The sequence below is a fragment of the Eschscholzia californica genome, unplaced genomic scaffold (assembly GCF_041429995.1).
Source record: "Eschscholzia californica isolate CP2 unplaced genomic scaffold, dmEscCali1.0.p SCAF_1, whole genome shotgun sequence".
NCBI lineage: Eukaryota > Viridiplantae > Streptophyta > Magnoliopsida > Ranunculales > Papaveraceae > Eschscholzia > Eschscholzia californica.
The window spans coordinates 68340755-68354724 of NW_028238198.1; the positions used below are offsets into that span (position 1 = coordinate 68340755).

At 35.4% G+C, this 13970-nt stretch overlaps 1 non-coding gene across 1 annotated transcript; it reads right to left on the reverse strand.

Annotated features, from left to right (window-relative positions):
• Nucleotides 1-4517: 4517 nt before the first annotated feature.
• Nucleotides 4518-4621, reverse strand: LOC147568592 (U6 spliceosomal RNA). Its single transcript, XR_015231533.1, has one exon. It is a non-coding gene; the product is annotated as a U6 spliceosomal RNA (small nuclear RNA).
• Nucleotides 4622-13970: the final 9349 nt, after the last annotated feature.

Sequence of the window (13970 nt, forward strand, 5' to 3'; positions counted from 1 at the left end):
AAGACCATTGTCTTGATAAGTCTAAATCAGTCTCTGTTCCACTGTCCATTGTCTTGATAAGTTTAAATCTGTCTCTATTCCTATGTTCACTACTCACAGCCAAAATCAAGCACAGTCTTTATAGCTACCAACTATTTCCACTTCTAGAAATGGGTCTGTACAGCCTACTCAGATAGCTGTGTCTCCTCTTAATATTGAAACTTCAACATCTTCACCCTATGACCACAATGTCAAAGAGTTGTATTCAAAAACCAAAGTCCATTCCTGACTATGTTGCTCATTATTCCATTTATCATCCTCTTTCATCTGCTTTTGTGGCTGTTCTTCGAAAATTTCATGAACCAACTTCATTCAAAGAAGCATCTAAATCTGTGGGATGGTGTATTGCTATGAAAGATGAATTCTTAGCTTTACAAAAGAATGATACTTGGTCTTTAGTTCTTAGAGATCATCTATGAATGTTCTAGGATGTAAATGGGTTTACAAGGTGAAACAGAGGGGTGATGGATCTTTAGAGAGATACAAAGCTCGTTTGGTTGCTAAGGGCTATCACCAATAAGATGGGGTTGACTTCAATGAAACTTTCAACCCTGTGGTCAAATCTACAACAATGACACTCATTCTAACTATAGCTGTTACCAAGTCTTGGATTATCAAACAGCTTGATGTATCAAATGCTTTCTTACATGGGGTTTTAGATGAAAGGGTTTGTATGGTTCAGCCACAAAGATTTGTTGATAAAATAAATAGGAATCATGTGTGCCTGTTACACAAATCATTATATGGCTTAAAACAGGCACCTAGAGCCTGGTTTACTAGATTTGCAAATTTTCTTCTCAAGTATGGATTTGCTAAGAGTGCTACAGACCATTCTATGTTCTTTTTTCTTCAGCAAAATGAGGTATTGGTACTCTTACTCTATGTGGATGACATTATACTTACTGGGTCATCTTCAATTTTGATTGAATCCCTCATCAAGACCTTGAGTTTAGAATTTGCTATGAAAGACCTTAGTCAATTACATTATTTCTTGGGGATTGAGGTGATAAGAAATGGTACTGGCTCCATTCTACTCACTCAGAAGAAGTACACTCTTCAAATACTTGAGAAGGCTTCAATGATGGATTGTAAAATCAACAAAACACATGTTGCTAGTGGGTCAAGAGTTTCAAAGCTAGATGGTGATATTTTGTTTGATCCATTTTCCTATAGAAGCATAGTGGGAGCTTTACAATATCTCTCTCACACAAGGCCAGATATTTCATATGTAGTTAACTACACTGCTCAATTCATGCAGGAGCCAAGGTCATCTCACTTTATTATTGTGAAAAAGATTTTGAGGTATTTGAAAGGGTCTCTTGGCTCTGGGATCACCATTAATCCAGGGAACTTGACTACTCTTCAATCCTATTCTGATTCAGATTGGGTAGGATGCCCTGATACTAGAAGATAAACAACTGGCTTCTGTATTTTTCTTTGTTCTACCTTCTTATCCTGGTCTTCAAAGAATCAGCCAACTGTGGTCAGGTCTTCCACAGAGGCTGAGTACAAGTCTCTAAGTGTGGCTACTACTGAAATCTTATGGATTAGCTATCTCTTGGATGAGCTTCATATGCCATTATCTAAACCTTTTCTCATCTTCTGTAATAATCAAGGAGCAAAGCATATTACCTCTAATCCTATATTTCATGCTCGCACCAAGCATATAGAAGTGGATTATCATTTCATTAGAGATCTAGTTGCCAATGGTTCACTTCAGATCAAATTTATCCCTACTCATCTTCAGCTGGCTGATATTTTCACCAAAGGTCTGCCTTTCCCAAGCTTTACCACTCTTAAGAACAAGCTGATGCACTTTCGAGAAGCATAGTTTGAGGGGGGATATAAGAGAATCAGAGGTCCGACTGAGCTGACAAGACTCAGCTGACTCAATAAGAGAACTAACTCAATAGTTGATTTGATTAAATGAGAAGTTAGAGAAAGGTAGTTATAGTTTAAATAGTAGTTAGAGAAAGTTGTTATGATTAACAACTTAACTAACTATTAAGAAAGTCAGTTAATCTCTCTCTCTCTCTCTATAACAAACAATTTCTTTCTCTCTCTAGATGATATAAATTGAGATCATCTTCTTTGTGATGGATTGATTGAAAAAGAGAATTAATAAAATCACAGAGTTTATCAAAGAGTTTAGATAAATTTTCAACATCTCTATATATTAATGTTTCACCCTAAATTGTAGTTTTACGGTATGAGTTTTTTTTTCCAAATATTGTTCCAGATTGGAAATAGTTCCCTATCTCCCAAATATTGGGTTTTAGTTATCTTGGTTAATATACTATATATATTAATGTTTCACCCTAAATTACTTTTCTTAACAAGTAAAGCCAAAAAAAGAAAGAACGCTTGAACAAAATTCAGAATTTGAACACACTAGAAGGAAGGGAGGTCAAATGGTGAATTTGAGGAATCTAGAAAGGAAAAAGAAAATGATGTCAAGAAATGTTGGAAAGAAAATGATGTCAAGAAATGTTAGAGACTAAGTTAGCAAATGAATGATTTATTCATAACTATGTGTATTCAGGAGCCGATCCATGGAGGTGCGAGTCCTCGATCCTCTCGAAAAAAAACGTAATAGTAGTAATAATTTTTTTTTTTATATATATGAAGGTATACAGTTATGTATATAATGATGTCTGCACATGACATGAAGCAGACGTTGGCGGAGTGGTCTAGATACGGGTTTCAAATTCAACTTGACAGTAAGGTGCTGAGTTCGAACCCCACCTCAAGCATTTTAATTTTTCTTTTGAAATTCCTGTGCTTTTATATGTAACTGAGCGTGTATGACTATCACAAAGCTAGAGTGTGGCCTGATGGAGACATGGAAGGTTTACAGGAAGGGAACTTGATGGCGCGAGTTCGACGAACTCACTTGCCCACTTTTTTAGTTTTATTTTTAAAATATAATTAATTCAACTAGCAACATATAAAATCAATTCAAATATCTTAAACCCCTACAAACTTCAATTCATCTACTCTAAACTCTATAAACTTTAATTTATCTACCGTAAACCCCTACAAACTTCAATTCATCTACCATAAACCCAACTTCAATTCATCTACCATAAACCCCTAGAAACTTCAATTAATGTACCCTAAACTCTATAAACTTCAATTCATCTACCATAAACCCCCTACAAACTTCAATTCATCTACCCTAAACTCCAACTAACTTCAACTCTAAACCATAAATCCAACAAACTTCAATTCATCTACCCTAAAACCTAAACCCTATAAACTTCAAATCATCTACTATAAATCCCTATAAAATTCAATTCATCTACCCTAAACCCCTATAAACTTCAATTCATCTACCATAAATCTTACAAACTTCAACTCGTGGGTCTGGATGTTTCTACTTTTTGTGAAAGACATAATATTGAAGTTGTTGATCTTAATGGTTCGTACATAGTTCAAGGGAGAAGTAGAAGGAATGCACAACAAATTACAAACTTTTATCACTATTAAGTGGAGATTTTCAATACCGTTATTGATATGCAAATTCAAGAATTAAATGCTCTCGTTTCACTGAGAAGAACACCGAGTTGCTCCGTTGTATGGCATGTTTGAGTCCATCTAGAGATTTTTCCCTTTTCGACAAAAGAAAGTTGATGTTTCTTGTTGAATTTTATCCGTCAGATTTCAGTAGTCTTGACACTATGCTATTTAGTTCTCAGCTTGACAGTTACATTTACGATATGAGGCAAAATGATGATTTCTCAAATTTAGATGGAATTGGAGCTCTTGCTAGAACATTGGTGGAAACTTAGAGAGATAAAACATATCATTTAGTTTATTTGCTTATCACTTTAACACTAACTTTGCCGGTTGCAACTGCCTCTGTTGAAAGAGTTTTTTCAGCTATGAAGCTAGTTAAAACACGCTTAAGAAACATGATGAGTGATGCGTGGCTAAATGATAGTTTAGTAGTCTTTATTGAAACAGAAGTTTTTAGCGAAATTGACAATGAGTCGATTATGCGAACATTTCAAAATATGAACTCTCGTAGAGGTCAATTGCACTTGTAATCGTTGATGTATCAATATAATTAATAAATATAAGTATTTTATTTATTATTGTGTTCGCAAAAATAAAAAAAATTATTTAGGTATATAAATCCGCACCCCCTAAATGAAAATCCTGGATCCGTCCCCGTATGTATTCAAGAAGTTTTATCTTTTCCTTTTATAAGATTCACCATTTGAAGTTTAGACTGATTATTCTCATGTTCTATCAATTTTAGAAGAGATAAACTTTATGGGGCTTCTTAACTTGAGATTCCTTTCTCTCTCAAGAGAAGAAAGATGTCAATTTAGAACATATTCCTTTGCATGACATGACATATAAACATGGTGTGTTGTCATCAACAAAAACCTTTCTTTTATTAAAACCCTAAAAAAGTATTTTATATGAGATGAAAGTAAAGTATCAATCAAGCATGGAAGATGGGAAGAATAAAAAGAGTTGCCCATTTCTCTAGTTGTATATGTCACCCTTGTGCACGCCCACACTAATCTTCTCGGTACCGTTCTAGTTTTATCGGATGTGTCCGCAAAGACAACAACTCGCTGTCTAGTATATACGAACCTCGGGCTATAAAATTGGTGTGACTGCCTATAAACTCTTGGGGATGACCCACTTCAATTGTTGGTCTCACAAACTTGCACTAAGATTACCCCCACTTCATGAACAAGAATTTCTTTTGGCTATAGGCACTGCCAATCCCCCCAAAAACTATGTTTAGACTGTGCAACCGCTGCGCACATATATACAAACCTGTATAGAATGTACATAACTTTGAGCAAACCTTACTGGCGCAACATATCTATTGACATATTTGCAGACGTTGCACAGAAGCGATTGAGCCAAGCCGAAAAAGTTGATGAATCCTTTTTTTATGAAAGAGAATTTGGCTAGAAAGTTGGGCCAATTTCCTTAAAGTTGGAAAAGTATATTTTAATCTAACTATATATTTTTTCAAAAAATGAGTGAGGGATCCAAAATTTGGGGGGAAAATGAGCGGGAACACCATTTTCGGCCAGAAATGAGCTTCCAGCCCAAAATGTCAGGACAACTCATTTTTGGCTGGTTTTCATTTCTTTTTCTCCCCCTCTTGGTCCTGGTTTGAAAATTCATAATTTTCAAACGAAATTCTGGAATCCCGCGAGTAAACTCTCTATTCTCGTTTTCTTTCTCTCTCTAAAACTTTCAGAAGACCATGGATGTTGATTATCTTCTTCCCCTCTCTCCATATAAATATTTCGAAATCTGGAATTTTTTTTTCTCTCTCTAAAACTTTCAGAATACCATGGACGTTGATTATCTTTTTCCTCTCTATCTCTCTGAAGTAATCTTCCTCTCTTTCTCTCTATAAAAATTTTCTGAAAATTCTTCCCCTCTCTCTCTAAACTTCTAATATCTCTCTCTAAAAAAAATTCTGTAAATTTTGGAGAGAAACAGAGGAAGAAGATATGTAAAGTTTCTGGAAATTTTCTCTCTCTATATAAATATTTCGAAATCGATTATATTCTTGCCATATCTATCTTTTTGAGAAAAGGAAAGTAGTAAGATTGGAGAGAGAAAATATGTTTAAACAGAAATAAAAAGAATAAAAATAGGAAATATGGAGAGAGAAAAATCTGGAGAGAAAATATGAAAAAGGAATAAAATTTAGAGGAAAATAGGAAAAATCTAGAGATAAATTCGAAAAGTGTGTAGTATATAACCAAATGGCTAGTACACAGAAAAATTTCCGGTAAACAAGAAAATTTCAAGTACAAAAATGGCTAGTAAACAGAACAATTTCCGGGAAACAAAACAGTTTCCGGTAAACCAAAAAATTTCCCAACAGAAAAGTGTCTAGTACACAAGAAAATCCCCAGTAAATCATACAGTTTCCGGTAAACCAGAAAATTTCCCAACACTAAAGTGTCTAGTACACAAGAAATCCCTAGTAAATTAAACAGTTTCTGGTAAACCAGAAAATTTCCCAACACAAAAGTGTCTAGTACACAAGAAATCCCTAGTAAATTAAACAATTTCCGTAAATAAGAACCAATCTGGAAAAAAATTGAGAGAAATTAGTTAGAAAGAAATTCGAAATTAGTTAGAAATTGGTTAAAATTTGAGAGAAATTAGGAATTGGTTAAATTAATAAGTCTGGAAAGTTAGAGAGAAAAATTCGAAATTTGAACCAATCTTGAAAAAATCGAAATTTGAGATAAGAAACAAATCTAGAAAAAAAAAGAAAGAATTTTGAACCAATCTGGAAATATTTGTTTAGATTGAAGAGAAAATTTTGAAAAGAGAGGAATTTGTTGAGATTGGAGAGAGAATAGGAATTAGAGAGAGAGAAAATCTAAATTAGTTAGAAATTGGTTAAATTAGGAGAGAAATTAAGATTTGGTTAAATAAATAAAGAGAAATAAATCTGGAAAGTGTTATAAATATTAGATTTATGGTGGATGACCACACCATAGGTTTTCCACCATTACTTTGTATTCAAGCTCCATTATTGTGTGCCTATTGGATGTGTAACTCATCTTGCTAAATGCCTATATAAAGAGGTTACTTGCTAATGAAGAAGATGGATCAAACCAATATATCATAGTACTCAATATACCAATGTACCAAAGTAGAGATATTCTCTACAAACATAGGAATGCAATTGTAGTTCTTCTTGTCCCTTATCTCTTGGTCTATATTTCCATTATCTTTCTTCTTCCCTCCTTTATTTTTCACAACACGTTATCAGCACGACAATAGAAGCTGACAATAGAAGGTTGAACAACGCCCTCAACCTTCATGAGGGGGAGCAAGTTTATGAAAACACTGCATACTATATTTTCACACTGTACTCTTTTTTCCTTCGTTAAGATTTTTTTTCCCACGGGGTTTTTCTTAACAAGGTTTTGATGAGGCAGATTATGTGTACATAAAAGATGTACATGAACAAAGAATTTGTACTCTTTTTCCTTCACTATGGTTTTGTCCCATTGGGTTTTCCTAGTAAGGTTTTGTAATAGTCCCACATTGCTCACAAGAGTGTCCAGAGACTGGGCTATATGTGTAAGCTCAAGCTTAGTAAGTACCGAGGCCTTTTGGGTGGGCTTGTGGTGCCTTCGCCAAGAACAAAACCCCGTACCCGTGTGGGCTTGGGCCTGGGTGGTTAAAGCGGGGACAATATCGGTAACTGTTAAGGCTTGGGGCGTTACAAAGTGGTATCAGAGCCGAGGACGGCTCTTCGCTGAGGGTGGGGGATTGTAATAGTCCCACATTGCTCACAAGAGTGTCCAGAGACTGGGCTATATGTGTAAGCTCAAGCTTAGTAAGTACCGAGGCCTTTTGGGTGGGCTTGTGGTGCCTTCGCCAAGAACAAAACCCCGTACCCGTGTGGGCTTGGGCCTGGGTGGTTAAAGCGGGGACAATATCGGCAACTGCTAAGGCTTGGGGCGTTACAAAGTGGTATCAGAGCCGAGGACGGCTCTTCGCTGAGGGTGGGGGATTGTAATAGTCCCACATTGCTCACAAGAGTGTCCAGAGACTGGGCTATATGTGTAAGCTCAAGCTTAGTAAGTACCGAGGCCTTTTGGGTGGGCTTGTGGTGCCTTCGCCAAGAACAAAACCCCGTACCCATGTGGGCTTGGGCCTGGGTGGTTAAAGCGGGGACAATATCGGCAACTGTTAAGGCTTGGGGCGTTACATATCTTCATTATGCTGCACGTGACATCCCAACTAGGTTGACACCTCACGGAGCATCCATCATTAGAATCACCACTTACTATTGTTATTATTATTTAATGAAACCAAATACAAGAGGGGGACTTAAAGCCTAACCCTGAATTTAACAAATGATAAGACCATTAAAAGACTATAAGATTCATCTAAACATATGTGAAGAGATACCATTTAAGCTAATCATCTGAATAACTGAGTACACACTTCTTCGACTTTAACTCTTCTTCATCTTTAACTCTTCATTCTTTGGATCATAATTTTCCGATTAATTGACTACTTCAGATGTTGAAATACAAGATCAAATTCTTGAGTGGTGCAATGAAGCACAATGGGTCCATCTACTTTGATATCAAAATCAAGATTCTCATAATCTGAGTATTCATCTAATAACATCATAAACTTGGAACATACCAAATACTTTATCGGAACCACGTATCTTTTACAATCTTCTCCAACGTAAACCGGTAGAAAACCCTTGTGTATTGTTGTAGTATTATTAGTATCCTTTGCTAACAGTTGGTCATACTTGAAGTGACTTTGTTTCTTACTAAACTTTGTTTTTAGAGATGAAAACATCTTCATCATCTTCATTATTGTGTGAGAAAGGATTAATGGGAAACAGGACTCAGATAAAGTTCATGTTCAAATATTTGAGTGGTACAACTGAGAAGAATGGGGCCTTCAACTTTGGTATCAAGTTCATGACTTTCATAGAATATCCATCTAATACTTAACATCTTAAGCTTTGAACATACCAAAAAACTTAATTGGAACAATGTACCGTTTGCATTCTTCTCCGACATAAATCGGTAGAAAACCCTTTTATATTGCAGTAGTACTCTCCCTTGTTAACAATGAGACATATTTGAAGTCTTTCTTTTCCTTACCTAATTTTCTCTTTTGGGACGAAAACATCTTCAACTTAACTATTTGGTTGGAAGGAAGAAAGGAGAGAAAGAACTCTTATTATTAGAAGCAAAACGCAAGAGAGAATTTCAACCTAGCGTAAGATCACAGATAGATTGTGTATTAAATAAATTAGGAATTTGATTTATATAGAAGAAGCTTTAGGGATTTTTAGAGTTAGAATCTAATTGTAATTCTAAAACTACTACATAAGATCTTTTTTCTAATCTCAATCTAGTTTTAATTGTGTAGGATAAACTAGGTAGTTGCAATCTACATATTGTTTCTCTTTGATTTCATCAGATATTCATATATTGTAGGGATTTTATAACTACCCTAGTCCTATAATTTTCATAACTCAAAAATGACTGTTGTTTTTCTTTTCAAATCAATAGTTGATTTTTTCATTTTCTATGGTATCCTGATTCTAGATCAATAGCCAAACTAAATCTCCTCTCAAATGTAAGAAATACGACATTTTGGCAAATTAATAAAAAAAAAAAAAAAACAGAATCAACAAGTAAAATAACATATCAAAATATTTCAGATTAAAATTCTCGATATGTTAATATCTGGAAAGGTGTGATATCTTCATTATGTTGGACATGACATCCCAACTAAGTTGACACCTCGCGAAGCATCCATCATTAGAATTACCACCTGTTATGGTTGTTATTATTATTGAACGAAATACAAGAGGGGGGACTTAAAGCATATCCCAGAATTCAACAGATGACCAACCTAGGATTAAAAAAAAAGATCCATCTATACATATGTGAAGAGATACCCTAATCATCTTAATAACAAAGTTCACGCTTCTTCAACTTTAACACTTCTTCGACTTTAACCTTCGTTCTTTGGGTCATATTTTTCGGATTAATTGACTACTTGAGATGTTTAACTACATGATCAAATACTTGAGTGGTACAATGAAGCACAATGGGTCCATCAACTTTGATATCGAAATGAAGATTCTCTTCATCTGAGTATTCATCTAATAACATCTTAAACTTGGAATATACCAAATACTTTATCGGAACCACGTACCTTTTTCTATCTTCTCCAACGTAAACCGGTAGAAAACCCTTGTGTACTGTTGCAGTATTATTAGTATCCTTTGCTAACAATTGGTCATACTTGAATGAACTTTGTTTCTTACCAAACTTTGTTTTTAGAGATGAAAGCATCTTCCTCATCTTCATTATTGGGTGAGAAAGGATCAATTGGAAACAAGACTTAGATAAAGGGTACTGATAGGGAATGAAAAAGATGAGACATAAATAATTTCAGCAGAGAGCAGAGGACATAAGATATCAATGACTTGTTTAGTTGTTTGTGAATAGTTTACTTGCATAGTTAACTTATATACAGAGAAAACTTTCTAATTTGAATTTGGAGGTTTTATAAGATTGTGGGTTTATTAGTTTCCAATGTGCCGGTGCCATTAGATTGTGGGTTTATCATTTTTGAGAAACATTAATATAGGATAGTGTACCATTATCCTGGATTTTATATATCTAAGATTTTATCTATGTGAACTAAATAGAGGATCCTAGTTTAATATAATGTATAGACACTTATGATGGTCGCCAAATTTGAAATCTAAGTCGAGCGGCCCCATATATTTTATTGCAATTGAGATTTTGATCAAGTAATACTAGCTCCAAATTTATTCTTGCGAGCTATGTATATGACATAGTACGTGAACTCAATTTTTAATGCATAAATGGTAATCGTTTCCCCTACAAAAACTTCATAGAAGCATCCGCCAAAACATCTGAACAACTTTTCGCAAATATTCACGCCCACACTAATAGCTTATTTAATACGAGAATTACATATGATTACATTTCGGTTTTAGGGAAGACATTAAACTTCATAACTCGCTAAGAGTTAGACTGCATTCTTTATTTATGTCCATATCTTTAGGTATTGGCTCCCCTTTCCTATTTAGGCTAACGTTTACGTAATAAGAACTTTTTTTTAGGTACAAAATCTTGAACGAATTTCTTTAATTTTTTTTGTTTTTCCGTGAACTGAAATTGGCGGAATGTTTTTTTATTTCTCTTTAAAATTTTGTACTCCCAAATTTTTTTTTTCCTCCCAGTATCGTTTCTTCTTAATAGTGTCTCCCCCGCCTCTTTGACTCTGGTTTCTTATCAATTGATGTACTTATTTTCGATATTGTGAAGTAGGAGCAATTTGGTTCCGAAAAAGTTTTCTTATTTTATGTTTTGGCTCGTAGATTACCTATTTGGTGAAATTTTGGTTTCGTTGGTGTTCATTTTTCACTAGAATCGAGCTTTGTTGCTTGTGAATCTCTATTGAGAATTCAAGTTGTTTCCTATTGTTCGCTGGAAGTAACCAGCGAATCAAGTATCTAAAAAATTGTTTGCTTATTACTCTCTAATCTCTATTCACTTATATGAATTATTATTACTCTAGAATAAGATAGGTACTAGTAAAATTTTCTATATATTATATCCCTATTGTTGCAGACAAAATCTATTGCCACTCAATATGGAACTGGAGCAATTTCGGGTTTCTTTAGTGAGTATCATGTCAAAGTTTGATGGCATACTGGTTACTTTATTAAATTGACCGAAAACGTCTAATTTTTGCTTAAAATCAGTCATTACCTTCTTTTATATCTCCTATTTGAACCGATAAGTTTACAATCTCCATTTAAGCACATAATTGGTTATACTCTTCCAATTCATGCCATCTTTATATAATCAATACTTGGCCAGATTCAACTACTTAAGTGTATAAGTGTATATAATACAAATGTATTTTTTCTATTTGTAAAAGGGTAGTTTAGTACATTCACTTGTAATACCTTGTCTATTTAATAGAAGTGACTGCCCTTGTTTTAGGGCATCTTGACCTATTTCAACTACATGGTATCAAGAGCCTCCTAAAGAGTTATTCTCATTCTTCTTGTTTTCAGTGTCTTCTTCTTCCTTTCTTTTTCTTCTCTTTTTCTTCAATGGCTGACTCAAGTGAAATGCTGTCTACTCCCAACACCACTCAAAACCCACCCACTTCATTTTCTTTTCCCTCCCTTACCAATATTTCAAATCTCATTTCTATCAAGCTTGATAGAACTAACTACCTTCTCTGGCGCAGTCAAATGTTACCTATTCTTCATAGTCAAGATTTGTTCAAGTTTGTTAATGGTGCTTGTCCCCCACCCTCTGAGTTTCTCCCCTCTTCTACTCCTTCTTCCTCCAATCTCATCCCTAATCCTGAGTTTTGTTTTTGGTATCGTATTGACCAAATGCTACTATCTTGGATCAATGCCACTCTAACTGAGCCTGTTCTCTCTCAGGTCCTTGGCCTCACCACTTCTCAAGCTGTTTGGGAAGCTCTGGAGAGAAATTTCTCTTCTGTCAACTCAGCTAGGTTAATGAATCTCAAACTCCAGCTTCAAACCTGCAAGAAAGGCTCACAATCAATTTCTGATTATCTCTTGCGTATTAAAAATCTTTCAGACTCTCTAGCATCTGTTGGTCACTCTGTTTCAGACCAAGAACTAGTCCTTATTGTTTTATCAGGTTTAGGTCCTGATTTTGAATCATTTGTTACCTTTATAACAACTAGACTTACTCCTCCAACCTATGATGAGCTCTATTCTCTACTTCTCACTCAAGAGTTTCGTATTGAACTCCTTCACTCTCAATCTCCACCACCCACTGCTTTACTCACTCAGTCCCCAAGTCTCACTCGACCACCAATCAACACTTCTTCTTCTTACAGAGGACGTTCAACTAATAGAAGGGGTGGCAGAGGAACTTACAGAAATGGTGGTAGGGGTTTTTCAAATAGAGGTGCTGGATCTGTTTTAGGTCATCCTCCAGAGAGATACTCTGTTATTTGTCAATACTGTGGTCGTCCTGGTCACACTGCTCGTCATTGTTTCAATATTACTCACCCTAATGACATCTCTCAATCATTTGCTGCTCTTGGTCTTGATCACTTCGCCTATGATCCTCATTGGTATATGGACTCTGGTGCAAACAGTCACATTGCCTCTGATGTCTCTTCTGCCATCTCTAGAACAGAAACTCAAGCTCCTGATCAGGTCATGGTTGGAAATGGACAAACTTCTGCTGTTACTGGTACTGGTAATGTGCATCTTCCTTATAATAATTTCATTCTTAAAAATGTTCTTCTGGTTCCTGAATTCAAAAAAAAAATCTAATCTCAATTTCTCAACTTCTTCGAGATATTAACTGTGTCATTGTGTTCCATCGTTCTGGTTTCTTTGTTAAGGAACTCCCCACAGGGACGATCCTACTCGCCGGAACGATATCTGATGTCCTGTTTCGATTATTCAACCTTCAAGTTCCTTCTTCAGCTTCAGTCTTCTTTACCCAAGTGGCTTCAAAAGGTTCTCGAACCAGTCCTGAAATACGGCACAAGAGATTAGCTCATCCTCATTTTCGTAATTTTCAATTTATCTTATCTAAGTTTAACTTACCAGTAACTAAGTCTGTAATCAATCGAAATTTATGTCAAGACTGTGTTTCAGCTAAACATCATGCTTTGCCTTTTAATACTGTTGTTCATCACTCTAAATTTCCATTAGAACTCATTCATGCTGACCTATGGGGTCCAGCTCCAGTTGTCTCCAACTCTGGAAATCGATATGTGCTATTATTAATCGATGATTTCACAAGATATACCTGGATTTACTTCCTGAAAAACAAATCAGAGGTTAGCAACAACTTCAAACATTTCAAAATTCAGGTTGAAAATCAATTTTCAAGAAAAATTAAAACATTTCAATCAGATGGGGGAGGCGAATTTGTTAATCATCAAATGTCTCAATTATTTGCTGATTCAGGAATTGTGCATCGTCGTTCTTGCCCTCATACTCCCCAACAGAATGGGGTACCTGAACGAAAAATTAGGCATCTTGTCGAAACATCTCTGACTCTCCTTTTTCAGTCTTCGACTCCCACTACCTACTGGCCTGATGCCTTCAGTACTGCCATTTATACTCTGAATCGGCTTCCCACTACTGTTCTTCATGGCTTATCCCCATTTCAAAAACTTTTCTCTCGGTTCCCACAGTACAATGATCTTCGTACATTTGGTTGTCGTTGTTATCCGTTGTTAGTACCATACAACACCTCTAAACTTCAACCCAAATCTCGTCCCTGTATCTTCATCGGCTACAGCTCCGATAATAATGGATACAGATGTCTTGATCCAACATCAAATCGTGTATATATTTCTCGTCATGTGTTGTTTGACGAACT